We start from the raw sequence: 15,896 nt of genomic DNA, 5'->3' as shown, positions 1-15,896 counted from the left end.
CAAGAGAAACCGCAGTTAACACCCCAAGTCCTTATTAGCCCCATCTGTTTCTCACTGCCTCTGTTGCTCCCGCCGAGTCCCTAATCAGCTTTCCCTGGCTTGGAAATCAAACCTGATGCAAACACTTATTTTTCTGACCGTTGGCGGTGTCAGAGCGGAATAAGGAAAACGGGAGGGAGTAGAAGCAACGGGTGCTTTGCAGGAGAAGCTTTGCAGGGGAGGAAGCAAACGGCGCAGGGAGAAGTGGTGGGGATACGAAAAAGCTGCCGTGGTTTTACCAAACCACAGTCAACGTGGAGAAGAAGATGGGGACAACGTTTTAGTACAAGATGAGTTGTTTCCCTCCCATCTCCCGTTTTTCAAAGGCTGCGGCATTTCAGAAGTATTTAGAACATCCAGGGTGGCAATTGTCCTAATTTGGGATTGGAGGGTGTCTGTGTATGTGCGTTGCGGAAGGTGGGGGGGTAGAGAAAGCTTCCTATACTTTCCCCCCCCCCCCTCAGCCACGGTTAGGCTGAATGGTCTGATAAACGGGGATTAGGACGGGACTTTCGAGGCAGACCAATAGCTGCTGCCTGTGGGAGTATTTGTTATTCACATGGAAGAGACTCGGGAAGCGCTGCCTGGCTTTCAGCACCAAGAACAGCGACAAGTGAGCTCCCTCCAGTCCCCGCTTCGGAAACAGGCGACGCGCGTGATAATGGAGCGCCAAGGAAGCCCCCGCAGGGCCCGTCTCCAGCCCGGGTGAGTGAGCGGAGCTGCGTGGGGTCAGTCCTCTCCCCCCCACCTCCTTCCCCCAGGCCTCCCGGAAAAGCCGCAACTTGAAAGCGCAAGCATCAAGTTGACTCGATTTCGACTTTACGGACTGGCGCTGGAGGAGCGAGGCAGACAGTCGAGGTTTCCTCGTTAGTGCTCGGCAGATTCGCTGTGTACAGGGCCGCCGAAACCCAAGTCCGAGAGTCTCTCGCGGCTGAGAACTTTGGAAGGCTTAGGACGAAGCTGTGGAGAACTAGATGTGCACAGAAAGCGGGGTCGGTCTGGCATATTCCCCCGGCTCTTTGCAGCAAATCTGGGATCACCCTGCCTCGTCCGACGCTCCATCGAGGGTGGCGGCACTCACTCGCCCGTGCGGAGGGGGGGGGGGAGGTGGAGAATGTGTGGAGAGGGGCGGGGAGTAGATCTGAGAGGGAGGCTCGTGGACTGAAATTACCTAATCCCCTGTTATCCGGGCGGCGGCGTTGGCGTCTATTAATTCCATCACTGACCTCCGCTGCTACCGGCAGGATGGAGCTGTGTCTAATGCAGATCGAAAGGGGGGATTCGAGGAGGTATAATGTGTGTGTATATATACGTGTGTGTGTGTGTGTGTGCATGTGTAAAAATGCGTATGATCCCTTCTGGTTGGGTTGGGGGTGGGAATGCGGCGGGAAAAAATTCGGGGAGGGCGACCCGGGAGGGGCAGAACTAGCGGGAAGGCAAGTTTCTCTCTTAGTTAATAATACCTTGGCCGCCAGGGCGATCGGAATAGCTTGTGTGTGCGCCGGACTTCATACAGCTTTGTGGAAGAGGTTCAAAACCCGGAGGAGACTCTTGAGGAAAGAGGCATTGGCTTTGCCAACAGACAGTGATCAAACAGGCATCTCGTGTTAAGGGGAAGGCAGGACTGAAATTCAAACATCCCAATGTATTACAAGGAAGGGGAGAGGGGTGACATTTCTCCTCTGCTTATTTATGGCTTTGCACTGCACTATTACCACCTTCTGAGTTTTTTATATGGTTCTGTGCATTGGAAATGTTCTGCTTGGGTTTTTCCTGGCTCAGAGACTACCTTTCCATTGAGCTTAGTCTGGAGTAATATTTACATCTTTCTCCAGATGAGAATTTCCAGGTGGTTTGCCCCAAACTTCCTGGGGTTTGGGAAATCCACCCAGTACAGTTCTTTAGGATTTAAATGTGAGCAGCTCCCCCTAAAACATGCGAGAGGGGAGAGAATGAGGATAGGTTTGCTCCCTAAAGATTTGTTCCAGCGATGGAGGGGAGGGGAGGGGAGGAGACGACAGAGGGAGGAAATATCCTTAGGATTGGCATCTGGTGTCTCTTGGTATCAATTATAAAGTTGGATATTTGGTGGGGATTTTAATGTCAAATTGTGGAAAACATGACTGGAGGTCCCTGAAGACTACTGCATCAACTGAATCCTGGTGCTGGTGTTTTAGAGGAGTGGGAAGTGAAGAAGTCCTCTTGAGGTTTCTTTCACTTGTAAATAAAAAAAGCAAGCTATTTATAGAAGGAACTCAGAGGTATCTGCTTAAAGATTCTCAACCTTTGTGGAGATGTCTAATGTGTCTTTATATTTGCTACAAATATTTTGAAGCAAATAAATGGATCACACTCAACACATACACTAACTACATCAATTAATTAAGAGCAATTATATATTTTAGAAGCCTGCAGAGTGAATCAAATAATCAAGAGCAATTATATATTTGAGGAGCATGCAGAATGAATCAAGACTGATATATTTGCCTTTACAAAAAAATTCCTCACTCTTTTTTGCAGAAGGTGGGGAAATGTTGAAGTTTTAAAATTGTTACATGCTTATATAAAGATTAATGTGAATAAAAATAACACATGATTCTTGATTTAAGAAGAAAAACCTGTGTCACTTCTGTATAAACAAAGATACAATTACTCTTTCACACTAAATACTTAAAAAATTAATAGAATGCTATGGAATATCCTGTGGGATTCCCCCACCCCAAATGGACCAAATCCTTTAATTGTAATTTGACCATTCAAATGCTGTGTAGCTCAATGGCAGAAAAATAATGGAAAAGCACTGACAACAGTTCAGTAAGAAAATTCCCAAGCTATATTTGTACACACAATCTTTCAATTAGTGTTGCAGTGCCTTAGGAATAGAAGGAAGACAGGTTAAAAAATTGACAACAGAGGGCTCTCTTCGAAGCAAATTTACTATCAAGGTAATAGCAGATTTTTGTGCACTTGAACAGATCACAGTAGTGAAAGTATGCCATATCTTCCCATATCTTAAGCAGATGGAGTCTGAAGCACGTCCACAAATTGCAGTAATATTTACTTTCTATTGGATAAACTCAGGTTGATGGACAGAAGGATTGCCTACAATGAAAAAGGCTTCAATCTGAGGATTAAAATGCTTTAATGCAATATTTTAATAGAGATGAAGGATGCCTAGGCGCGAAGAATGAAAGATTGACAAGTGGCTTCACATTATCGTAAGTCTTGCAGAAAGTGGAAAGGGCAGCTTTTGTACAACGAAAGAAAATGTTAGAAAGAGTTAGCAGAGCCAGAGGAGGATTTGTTTGGGTAAAACTGTCAACCAGACAATCAATAACCCAAGTTGACAGTGACTGGGCAGCAGAAGGCCAGTAATGTTAACTTTGGGGCGAATGGGTCTTGTGCTGTTCCTCAGCATGTCAGAAGGCTAGCCTTGGAAATTAGATTTTCTGATTTTTTTATTTATTGAATTTCTTTATTTTCCTCAAAAGAATATTCTTGTCAGCATGAGGGAAGCCCTCCTGCAAGCTTAGGCAGGTTTTTAGCTTTTCTGAGCAGAGTATTTTAGGTCACTGCTCTTAGCAGTCTGTTGTCTATGCTAAGAGTCCTCCAGGCTGTTTTGCAAAGTCTGCCTGGATTTCATAAAGGCATCAACAATGTGAAACTATAATGCCAAGCAAACTATATTTGAAGGATCAATTAAGAATGGTGTTCTCTTTTTACTTCTATGTTCTAGATCGATTGGAATTCTTTTAACTCTTATCTAAAACATATAAAATCTATATCTGATGTAATCTAGCAGATAAATTGATGGTATTTTCAGTTGTGGGCCAAGTTAACATTGGTAAAATAATACATACAATAATACTAGCATGTGTAGATGCACATAGGACACACAGAGACCTCCTGCTGCCAATTACCTCCCAAAGACCCGTCAGATCACACAGGGTCGGCCTCCTCCAGGTTCCGTCCACCAGCCAATGCCATCTGGCTACTACCCGGGGGGAGGGCCTTCTCTGTAGCAGCTCCGGCCCTTTGGAATGAACTCCCCGCAGAGATCCGGACCCTCATCTCTCTCCAGGCCTTCTGGAAAGCCGTCAAAACCTGGCTGTGCCGGCAGGCCTGGGGTTGATGAGTTCCCCTCCCCTCTCGACTGGTATGGCTGTGTGATTTTCGTGTATTTTAATTATGTGTACTGTTGTTTATGTTCCCTTTCCCCTTTGAGTTGTTCACCACCCTGAGTCCCTCCTGGAGAAGGGCGGCATACAAATAAACCAAAACTAAACTAAACTAAACATAAAAGAGTTGAAAATGCTTCACCAGAACTTAATAGGCAACTTCTCACCTTTTAGCTGCTACTGAATTATAAACCCAGAATCCCAACCAAATACAGCCAATGATACAGAATGCTGGAGTTATAGTTCTACAATCATTAATTTTCATCCTACCATATTGAAGTTGCAAATATCTAGACAGGCACTAGATGGTAGCAAAGAGATACTGGAAATGCTAAATCTGTCCAGATTTTTCCAGGTCAAATATAGATGCTTTATTTTGGCATGTATTATTTATTATCAAACTCCTACATCATTCAGATCACTTAAATGACTCTGGATGGTTTGCAAACATATTAACATATTATTTTAAAACATTATAACATTCCATCCTAGCATTCTGTAAGTTAATAAATTTATTACCCATATCATATAAAAAGGGGAAATAAGGATAATGTTTCACCTCAAAACACTCAGAAAACAAATGGTTGATCTGAGATTTGCATCCAGGTTCATATTCTTAGCTGTTCCATATCCTCAATTTTTCATTATAGTATTAACTTTTAAAAGGAAATATGTAGATAGAATTATCATATCTGGATTGCAAAAACTAGGCATCTAGTAACTGGCAGCTACTGTATCTGCCTGCTTCATCTTGCATCATTTGGATTTTTGTGTATCAAATCTGGTAGCCCTGATGTAAAGAATTCACTCTGTAATTAATAATAGGTAAAGGTAAAGGTTCCCCTCACACATGTGTGCTAGTTGTTCCCGACTCTAGGGGGTGGTGCTCATGTGTGTTTCAAAGCCGAAGAGCCAGTGCTGTCCAAAGATGTCTCCATGGTCATGTGGCCAGCATGACTCGATGCCAAAGGTGCACAGAATGCTGTTACCTTTGCACCAAGGCAGTCCATATTTTTCTACTTGCATTTTTACATTTTTGTTTGAACTGCTAGGTTGACAGAAGCTGGGGCAAGTAACAGGAACTCATTCCATTACGCGGGACTAGGGATTTGAACTGCTGAACTGCGGATCTTTCTGACTGACAAGCTCAGCATCTTAGCCATTGAGCCACTGTGTCCTTTTTTGTAATTAATAATAGGTTTGTGTAAATAATTACATACAAGAATTAAATAAAGCTGAACCATGTTCCTCCCCTAGCTACACTCCCTAATCAAAGAACTTCTGTTCAGGTAAAGATTTGGAGCTTCATGAACTACAAAGCAATAAATAAGTAATTGCTTATGGTGACTGTGAGGCAGGTGAGGTTGCTACTGGACACCACCAACCTCTTGAGATGCAGGAAGCTCTTCTGATATTAAAAAGGAATTGAACAACAATCCAGCCTTACAAAGAAGTAGAACAAACAATCTTATCAAGTGGTGAAATACAGACCTACATGAAGCTGAAAAGTAGTTCTCAGTTTGGTCCTCTTCTTGAAGGTTGTGTGAGAAGTGATTGTGTGAAGTTGTATTTTGGAAAGAACTCTGGGAACAGAATTTTAACATTGCCAAGTTTTCTTCCTGGAATCATATTTGTTTATTAATCTGTATAGTAGTCTCTTCTGCTTTTGGGAGAATGTGACTTGGCCCTTGACTTTACTCAAGCCAGAACCCTTGGATTTGATTTCCAATAAATATTGCCACCAAAAATGATTTTGAGTGAACGTTTTGTTTTACTATTGTATATTTGGTTCATTCCCAAACTAACTACTGCAGCTGGAATCTAGGCTGGGCTGAAATGTGACCAACTGAATGTAATTGATTCATGGTTCTATGTATTGTGGGAATCAGATTTACAGATTTCTTCTCAATGCAGGAAAAGCAGTTTGAGAAAAAGTTTCCTCTAATGATCCTTGTTAATTAAATTCTCCAGCTGTTCTCAGTTCCAGTAGTACTTGATTCTACACTTGGCCTAATAGATAGCAATAGCAATAGCAGTTAGACTTATATACCACTTCATAGGGCTTTCAGCCCTCTCTAAGCGGTTTACAGAGTCAGCATATTGCCCCCAACAACAATCCGGGTCCTCATTTTACCCACCTCGGAAGGATGGAAGGCTGAGTCAACCCTGAGCCGGTGAGATTTGAACAGCCGAACTGCAGAACTGCAGTCAGCTGAAGTAGCCTGCAGTGCTGCATTTACCCACTGCGCCACCTCGGCTCTTCATGGTTCATATTGGTTTATGTAATAGTAAGTAGAAGTATGAAAATATATTTACTTTCAGTTAAATAGAACTTGGTAGCAACCTCAAAAGAAATGTATTATCAAACAAGCTTTTCCAGTTTAGGTCTATTTTGTCATATTAATCTAGATGAAGAAATATAGGGAAAAATGTGATAAGATAGGTCCTTTTTTTAAAAAAAAAATGAGAATGGCTACAGCCTTCGAAACTTTTTTTCTGTTGTATTAAAGACAAAAGTGATTAGCAGAATCATGCTCAAGGGTTTTCCAGCTATATAGCAATAGCAATAGCAGTAGACTTATATACCGCTTCATAGGCCTTTCAGGCCTCTCTAAGCGGTTTACAGAGAGTCAGCATATTGCCCCCAACAATCTGGGTCCTCGTTTTACCCACCTCGGAAGGATGGAAGGCTGAGTCAACCCTGAGCCGGTGAGATTTGAACCGCTGACCTGCTGATCTAGCAGTAGCCTGCAGTGCTGCATTTAACCACTGCACCACCTTGGCTCAGTGGAAGTGACAGGAAGTGGACAGAGGTGTTTTTATCTAAAATCTCCCCCCCCTCCATTAATTGGCATTCATTAAAATGAAAGGAAAAGGATATGAAACTGAACTCTGATAATACAGAAGTTCTCTGGGGAGAAAGTATCTATGGAAAAGCTGATAGTTTCTCACTATTATAAGAGACAGCACTCCTCTGCATACATGTATGGTATGATCTAAAGAATAAGTGAACCAGTTTTGAGAAGCACATGTCCATAAAAATTAGAGCTGGAAAGATCAATAAAATGAGCAAAGATTTGGAGCAACTCTTCATGCATCACGTTTACATCATTTAGGGCTTTTTAGCAAGGATAAACATGAATACATTATGCATATTACTAGAACCACGGTTTATCCAATAAAGCTGAATGGTGAGAGAAGAAGGGGAGAGAAAAGGAAGTGCTTTCTTACATAGCATATTGTTGAATTCAGTCACAATATGTATGAAAGCCACCAACCTGACCCAGTTTTAAAATGATTGAGCAAATTCATGGAAGAAATGTATTTTGATGCCCATTAGGCAGACTGGTTATGTATTTACCCCAATAATTGAGGAAGCAGAACTTATGTTTATAGCTGCTGAAAGACAATTTCAAATACAGAACTCTTTTTTGGTAGGTCTCTTCCATGTCTAGGCATGGGAATTTGTGGAACAATCTTTTAGAACATAGAATCATAGATCTGGAAAGAAGCACACAGGTCTTCTAGTCCAACCCACTGCTCATGCCAAGACCATCCCAGTTGTCCATTCTATTTTTGAAAACCTCCAGTGATGGAGCACTCTTAATTTCTAGAGGCAAGCTATTCCATTGATTAATTGTTCTATTAGAGAATTTCTCATTAGTTCTAAGTTGGATCTCTCTTTAACAAGCTTCTACCCATTGCTTCTTGCGCTATCCTCTGGTACTTTTTAGACTAAGTCAATCCCTCTTTCCCTATGACAGCCCCTCAAATACTGGAAGTTCTTCCTAATCCCTCTCTTTGATAGGCTAGACCAGGGTTGTCAAACTCGTGTCATCACGGCATCATTATGTGATTTACCACCAACCCCCACTTGCTAAACTGGCCATGGGCGGGGCCAGTGTGTGATGCATCTGGCCTGCATGCCAGGAGTTTGATACACCTGGGTTAGACATACCTAACTCCCTCAACCATTTATTTTAAAATTTGGCCTCCAGATGCTTTGCACATAGGGTTGTATATTTGTATATTCTCTGAGCCCTGATGGCACAGTGGTTAAGATGCAGTATTGCACTCTAATTCTGCCCACAGCCTGGAATTTGAGTGGGCTCAAGGTTGACTCAGCTTTCCATCCTTCTGGGATCAATAAAATGAGAACCTAGATTGTTGGGGGCAATATGCTGATTTTGTAAGCACTCTATAAGCTGTATTGAACAATCTGTTGACCTATAGAGTCTTGAAAAACTTGGGACAGGCTAAGAGAATGGCTGTATTTATACAACATGATTAATTTGTCATTGAGCTTACTCATTTTCTAGGTTTATATCAAATCTTGAACTACAATCATAAAATCAGGCTGGGTTTTCACAACATGCTAAGCTAAAAAAGGCAAAACAAGGTGAAAACTAATCAAGCTGGACCATGTCACATAACTGCAGCTGCTGGAACTATAATTGACACAGCTATGAGCACTGTGTGAATGCAACCATTTCCTTCTTTTAATTTAAAATAAAACATTGAGATAACCAGTCATATGGATCTGTTGTATAGTGTATAGCCTGGCATTTATAAGAAAACTACTAAAATATAACAACAAAACTAAAACATAAATAAGCTAGGTAATATTGATAATAACAAATCCATAAAGGTCACATTTGGTTCAGAAAAGAATTAGGATCCCTACTTGCACTCTTCACTGATTGTTGTTATTGCTACAGTTGCTTCTAATTCTGATTAATATTCTTTCCTTTCCTTATAGATCAGGGATATCAAACTCAATTTCATTGTGGGCCACATCAAGTTTGTGTCTGACCTTTGGGGGCATGGCCAGCTTGATATTACTCATGTTGGGGGTGCATGTAGTGGCCCAAGCGTTTTTCCAGCGAGAAAGGGCTCCATTTTCAAGAGCAATGGACTCCTGCAACCATCTGCCAGTAAAAATGGAGCTCAGGAGGATTTCTTCCGAGCACCATTTTTGCTGGCAGAGGCTATTTGCTATTTGGAATTTCCAGGGAGAAATTTTCCAGGGGGAAATCTTTGATATTTCCAGGGGGGGGCTCCATGGGCCAGATCTAAGCACCCTGTGGGCTAGATCTGGCTCCCGGGCCTTGAATTTGACACCGCTGTTATAGAAAACAAATTTAAGAATTTTACTGGATATAGTGTCAGGTGCAAGAAATTAGGATAGAGTTCAAAAGCACTATGAGTTTATTTATTGTCACCTATACAAATGATTCTGCCAACTTAGCAGTAAAAAAACAACAACGTAAAAATGCAAGTAGATAAATAGAGGCCACCTTTGTTGGGAATGTAACAGCGTTCTGGTGCCTTTGGCATTTAGTCATGCCGGCTTTATGACCACAGAGATATCTTTGGACAGCGCTGGCTCTTCGGTTTTGAAACAGAGATGAGCATCACCTCCAGAAGTCGGGAACGACTAGCATATATGTGTGAGGGAAATCTTTACCTTTATACAAATCTTTACCTTTGTATAAAGTGATCAGTATAAACTGATCTACTAACAGTTGGTGCCAGATAAGAGTTAGTGGACTTCAATGAGTGTTGGACCTAGGTCTCTTATGGGAGTTTAATCACTATAAACTGATACATCTGACCCTATCTTAAGCCTGATCACCTCCAACATAAACTGTTGAAAAATCCTTCCAAGTGTGTAATTCATTCAGCAAAACTTAGTCATGATGCATGTTTGATGGGGTCTAATAGAAGACTGCTTTGGGCTTCTTCACTTATGTAATTGTTTACTCAATGAACATTCTTCAAAAATATATACATTCTCTGTTTGTGGAAGTATTTTTCTGCTTTCAGCTGTATTTTATATTGACTGTGCCTGTGTGAATGAACAAACATTGTACAGCTGGATTAAAAAACAAAATTTAGCTGTGAACATTATAGACTGTTCCTTCCAAGTCACTCTTTTACTTACATTATGAGATTCCAGGATCCATACTTGGAATACAGATTTCAGGAATCAGGTCTCAAATGTTCACAAAAGGTAATTAACTAAGTGAATGTATAATGTTCTAATGTGTATTGTAGTGCCATTCTTCATCGGCGCAAATTCTTCAATGCACTATAAGCAAGGCAGTTTCCTTGTTCATTTAGCTTGCCTTTATAGTAGCTGCCTCTATGGATTTTTGCATTTTTTATTTAGATAAGGATAGGAACCCAGAGGTATTCTTATTTCTATTCCCACTTATACATGGTTCCCGAGAATTTAATTATAGCTTCTGGATCCTACAGAACTTGTTATCACATGATAATGTTTCATCTGACAAAAGTGGGGAATTGTGTTAGGTTCAATCATATTAGTATTTATTTTAAATTAAATCCAAACTATTTTTAATCCTGTTAAAATTCACTTAAGTTAGATTTAGTTACGTTTAGTTTTCAGCCTTGATCTGCCCTTTTCTTCTCCCCTGCTCTGTGTTTTGAAATATGTCCTCTGCCATGCAGTCAAGAACTGCACCTAGTTTGAATAACAACAGCAATAAGACATCTGCAATTAAAATTTATGGCAGTGTACTTTTTATTTAAGTGTGACATGCATATTACTGTGCTCTCTTCATGTTTTCAATAACTATAGGTAGTCCTTGATTCATGTCTATAGTGGAGGTTGCCCATTATAGAGGTTGTAAAGTGAATTCTGCAGTTGTTAAATGAATCCATTGTTTGTTATGGGATGCCTTAGCCCAAAACTGGAAGTAAATGCCAGTTTGGGGCAAATAGATGTCAATTGGGATCATGTGACTAAGGTGGTTTTGTTGTTGTTAGTTGCGAAGTCATATCTGACCCATCGTGACTCCAGGGACAATGTTTCTCCAGGCCTTCCTGTTCTTTACCATCCTCTGGAGTCCATTTAAACTCATGTCTACTGCTTTGGTGACTCCATCCAGCCACCTCATTTTCTACCATCCCCTTCTTTTGCCCTCAATCTTTCCAGTGAATCCTTCCTTCTCATTAGTTGGCCAAAGTATTTGAGTTTCATCTTCAGGATCTGGCATTCTAAAGAGCAGTCAGGGTTGATCTCCTCTAGGACTGACTGGTTTGATCACCTTGCAGTCCAAGGGACTTGCAGGAGTCTTCTCCAGCACCATAGTTCAAAGGCCTCAATTCTTTGGCGCTCATCCTTTCTTATGGTCTAATGTTCACATCCATACATTGCAACTGGGAAAACCACAGTCAATATGGCTAGCAAACAGCTATAAATGTAGGCTCATCACTGAGCACCCAAAATTCAATCATGTAACTGGAGTGGGGCAGCAACTGGCACCTCAGAACTGGGTTGTAAGTAGCATCTGGGATGTCCATCAAACTTCAAATGGTTGCTAACATCAAAGACTATCTGTAATTTGCTGTGATAGAAAAACTATTTTGCATGAATCTTGGCTTAACTGAGACTTCAATACTATAATCCAAGCTTTTGTTTTTCTCTAATTATGATTAATATAAAGTTTGGTTCTTTACTCCCTTCCTTGCTCATTAAATCCTTATGATGGGATAAATCTTAGGTTTGAGTCTTTTATTATACTTTTATTCAGCCTTTATTACAATTTATAACAGAAACTAAGGAACTGTTTTAAAATAAGAATATATTTGAAGCAGATTTCTTAAACAAAGCATTTAATTTAAAAACATGTTTCCGGTTGGCATTTCCCCCTTTTTTAAAAGAAATACTGTTGGAAATTCATATTTTAATGTACAAATGATCAGGCTTTTATCTATCAAGAACATTACTAATTTTGCATTCTATTGAGAATCAAAATGTATCACTGAACCGTGTGGCCCGAATGGGCTTGACATTTCTTTAAAATGTAATTGAAAATAACGTACGTGAAATGGCTTGGAATTACTATTTCCTTTCCATTTCCATTTAGCACCAGGGTGATGCTAGAATCATGGAATAAAGGCATGAAGAGTTGGAGACTTTGAAGCATTAAAAGTGCTTTGGGCTAAGAATATGTTCTTTCAGATACCAAAATTCCTAAGAAATATATTAATTTCATGCCCTTCTTTGGTCTGAATATCAATACCTGATTATGACAGATATATGGAATTCTGGTCTATTATGATACAAATCTTCCAATTCACCTGAAATGGGGATTTTGCTTTATTTACAATATTGAAAGCTAAACGTGTAAGAAGCATCTTCTGGGCAAAACCAGATCATGTCACTGGCACATTGTGAAGCTTAACTTATCAAAGTAAAATGCAATACATTTTCATGTTGTATAGTTTCTATTTTCGAAAACCTACAGCAAAATGAATTAGGTTAGCTCACTGTGCGCATGCCAGAAAGCTGAAATTGTCTCTGTACTATCTAGAGTCCAAACATATAGGTGTAAAATTCCTACCTGAAATTCAGCTGGGTAAACTATGTACATGGTTTATCATGAGGTATGAATCCAGTAATTCATAAATCATGGTTTATAGCAAGGTAAACTATTTTTTAAGATTCAAGATTTTCAACAGGCCTTCGAGTAGTTGCTGCAGAGTCAAACTTTGAAAAAGAACGAGTAAGCAGAATAATATTTGAGTTCATTTAATTTGGTTACAGTACGTGGTAGCACTTAAATAACTTTGGCTGATCACAAATAAGCTAAGCAGTATCTGGTTAGTACTTGGATAGGATATTACTAGAAAATGTCAGAGCTATATATTGGGAAGTTAAAAAAAACCTAGGAAGATCACAGTGAGAAACATTTTCCTATTGTTGCTAAGGGGAAAAAAATGGCATGATCATGAAGTTACCAAGAACCAAGTCACCTGAAATCACCAAGAACCAAGTCACCTGTTGTTTTTTCTTCTGTTAACACATGTTTAAACTCAATTAACAGTAGATAGGTACATTATTGAAGACTGCAGAATACTATTAGGTAAATGATGACATCTCTGGAAGGGATGCGGATGAATGTTTTGTTCTACTTTTTTAGCATTTTCAAGGAGTTTAAGTACTGGAATGGGAGAAGAAGGCTTTTGGGAGCTTATCTATTTTGATCTCTATACTTAATTTGGGAGCAGCAATAAATAATCTATAACTGAAATGTGGCAGCACAATCTCAGGCTGATGTGGGGCTTCATAATTACACTGTATTGGATAACTATTTGTCAGAGAGAATGACAGAGAGAGACACAGAGGGAGGGATATAGAGGCAAAGAGCCACACAGAGGGTGAGAGACAAACAGACACACACACAGAGAGAGAGACAGAGAGAGACAGAAAGAGAAAGAGAGAAAGAGAAAGAAAAAAGAAAGAAAAAGAAAGTGGGAGAGGGAGATGAAAGAAAGATAGATAAAGAGAGAGAGAGACAAAAGGAAGGAAGGAAAGAGAGATAGAGAGAGAGAGAGAGAGAGAGAGAGAGAGAAAGAAAGAAAGAAAGAAAGAAAGAAAGAAAGAAAGAAAGAAAAAGAGAGAACTTATGACCACAATCAAGTCCAAAATTTTGGTTACTAAACAAAAGTGTTGTTAAGTGAGTTTCAGCACATTTTTCAAATTGGCCACGCCTACATGGTCACATGACCACTGAGCCACTCCCACAAAACAGGCCACACCTACAGAATAGGTTCTAAAAAATTTGAAACCCACCACTGCTCCAGACCATATTCCAAATTAAAACATTTTATATATAGCAATAGCAGTAGACTTATATACCGCTTCATAGGCCTTTCAGGCCTCTCTAAGCGGTTTACAGAGAGTCAGCATATTGCCCCCAACAATCTGGGTCCTCATTTTACCCACCTCGGAAGGATGGAAGGCTGAGTCAACCCTGAGCCGGTGAGATTTGAACCGCTGACCTGCTGATCTAGCAGTAGCCTGCAGTGCTGCATTTAACCACTGCGCCACCTTGGCTCTATCATATCATATATGATATGATACACACACATATATGACATTCCCTTAAAGTCTATCATCCTAAACAGTCATCCATGATCCATCTCATCAGTTACTGCAGACCCTGTGAAACTCAACCATTTTGACCACACAGCAGAAAGTTGATAAGTAACCCAGAAGGGTCACTATAGCGAGTGGCCTTTGAGTTCATGACCTTTGTGCGTGTTTCTTCAGGTCAGAGCTGCACGAAGGAAGTAAAATCTGACTCTGTGTATCCTTGCTTGCATAAACAATGTTCCTGAATACAACATGAATTCATGTGATGCAGTCTTACATTAATGACAAAGCATTTACTTTCTATGTAACAAATCTAAGGTTAGGTTATTTGAAAATTTAATACCAGAAACAAACCAAAAAAGTGCAACTCTAGATGTTTTGCAGACGACGCTTATCCTTTTTAGGGCAATTATAATTTATTCCATTATTCTGGTTTTTCATGACACATAATTAACTACACTGGCTAGATTTGCCCAAAATGCTAAATTAAAATGTGGCCGGTTAGTTTTCAATTCATTGTGTTGAGTTAGCACAGCTTACATAGTATGGTGTGAGAGGAATCAATGTTATTTTTCAGTGTAAGACTCCTATGTGCGTTCAGAAAATGTAGGGGTGCATTTTTTAAAGGTAAATTAATGGGACGCAGGGGTTCAGTGGCTAAGACGCTGAGCTTGTCGATCAGTAAGGTTGGCAGTTCAGCGGTTTAAATCCCTAGCGCCATGTAACAGAGTGAGCTCCCATTACTTGTCCCAGCTTCTGCCAACCTAGCAGTTTGAAAGCATGTAAAAATGCAATAGGGACCACCTTGGTGGGAAAGTAACAACGTTTAGTCATGCCAGCCACATGATCACAGAGACGTCTTCGGACAGTGCTGGCTCTTCAGCTTTGAAACAGAGATGAGCACCACCCCATAGAGTTGGAAACGACTAGCACATATGTGCTAGGGGAACCTTTACCTTATCTGTGGCATATGGTAGCTGGAACTGGGCATGCAGTTTCAAAAATACGATTTGAGGAAATTTTATCAAGCCAGATAAAAGGGTGGAAAAGTTTACTTTTCTCCAGTTTTCTAATGGCGTTATGATTCTCTATTGGGATTATCACAGTGTGGAATTCCAGTGAAAATCAGTGCAAATGGAAACATGAGTTATATGCAGGCTTCAGAGGAGGTCAAGCAAGTCAGATGTGTCAAAAAATTCGGTAGTCAATTTTCATTTCCCTATGATAAAACATGGGATTTTTATGGATTATGTGCCATCAGGTTGGTGACATTTTAGCCACTACATAGATAGACCTTCCTTACGGTGATCTGTGCCTAATCTTCTGGACTTCCAATACTGCACCCATTAAATCCATGCATCTTTCTGCTGGTCACCCTCTTCTCATTCTTTCCTCCTTTCTCAGCATTATAGATGTAAGAAAATGAGGCCTTCGTATAATGTGCTCAAAATATGAGACTCTGAGCCTGCTTATTTGAACTTTGAACAGGAACTCTGATTTCATTGGTTCTAGGATCCATTTGCTTGTTTTCCTAGCTGTCCATGTTGTTTTCAAAAATCTTCATTCTTTCTATCTTGCTTCAGAATACAAATTTCTCTTCCCTAGAATATCATAAAAAACAAACATTGCTTACTCAAGATGATATTGGTAAGCATAGACACATCACAGCATCCAACTATCTTTTCCAAGGCATTTTTTGCTAATTATCTGTAGTATATTTCCTAATGGCTGATTCCTTTACTGCTGATATTCAATCATAACACATAAAAAAT

At 40.2% G+C, this 15,896-nt stretch overlaps 1 protein-coding gene across 3 annotated transcripts in view; it reads left to right on the top strand.

Moving 5' to 3' along the window:
* The first annotated feature begins 481 nt into the window (after positions 1–481).
* Positions 482–15,896, top strand: part of GRM8 (glutamate metabotropic receptor 8) — a 523,312-nt gene continuing 507,897 nt past the window's right edge. Inside the window, exon 1 of one of the 3 annotated variants that reach the window (XM_087723690.1) lies at positions 482–744. The gene's annotated coding sequence lies outside the window, so the exon portion shown is untranslated. Of the gene's footprint in view, positions 745–1,222; positions 1,329–15,896 lie in introns of those variants that run through there. The other 2 variants (XM_087723687.1, XM_087723689.1) reach the window with 2 other exon arrangements.

Source organism: Thamnophis sirtalis, unplaced genomic scaffold (genome assembly GCF_051295495.1).
Source record: "Thamnophis sirtalis isolate CommonGarterSnake01/CBP01778 unplaced genomic scaffold, rThaSir2_p1.2 scaffold_9, whole genome shotgun sequence".
Lineage (NCBI taxonomy): Eukaryota > Metazoa > Chordata > Lepidosauria > Squamata > Natricidae > Thamnophis > Thamnophis sirtalis.
Note: the sequence above shows the minus strand (reverse complement) of the source record. Positions and strands in the feature narration are given on the sequence as shown.